Genomic DNA, 701 nt, shown 5'->3' on the forward strand with positions numbered 1-701 from the left:
CCCCTCCAGGGACGAGCTCTCCTGCCAGGTGGGGGTCAAGCCCAACGTGCTGGCCCTCTTCCTCACCGACCCCAGGCTGGCACTGGAGGTGGCCTTCGGTCCCTGCACACCGTACCAGTTCCGCCTGCGGGGCCCGGGCGCGTGGGCAGGTGCCAGGGAGGCCATCCTCACCCAGCAGCAGCGCGTGGTCAAGCCCCTGCAAGCCGGGCCCAGCGACCACCCTGCTCACTCCGGCGCCGCGACCCGCAAGCATCTTTAAACTCTTCTTCAGTGCTGGTTTGACCCGCAAGCGTCTTTAAACTCTTCTTCAGTGCTGGTTTAATCGCGGCCTGCTTTGTCTGTGCCTCGCTCCGTCCTTAACCTAAAACGAGGGAGAGTGCTGGTCCTGCTGACAACGTTCTTTTCTTTGGGCTCGGGTATTTCTGCAGCCTCTCGCTGGGTTTGCCACCACGGGAGGCTGCGTGGAGGGAGCTGGTTCCTCGGAGCTGCAGCCTGGTCTGCCTCACCTTCCTGGTGTGCCGGGCAGGTCTCACCGCAGGCTACTCCGAGGGCAGGACCCCTTCCCCAAATCCCAGGCCTGCTGCTCCACGAGCTCAGGCCGTGGCTTAGGTCGGTGCAGAGCTGCTGGGGAAACCACCAGCTCTGCTGGCCAGGGATCCTGGGGAAAACGGCAACAAAGCTTGTCCCTGTTCCGCGAGGAG

Source organism: Chaetura pelagica, unplaced genomic scaffold, assembly GCF_000747805.2.
Source record: "Chaetura pelagica isolate M959 unplaced genomic scaffold, ChaPel_1.0 scaffold246, whole genome shotgun sequence".
Classification (NCBI taxonomy): Eukaryota; Metazoa; Chordata; class Aves; order Apodiformes; family Apodidae; genus Chaetura; species Chaetura pelagica.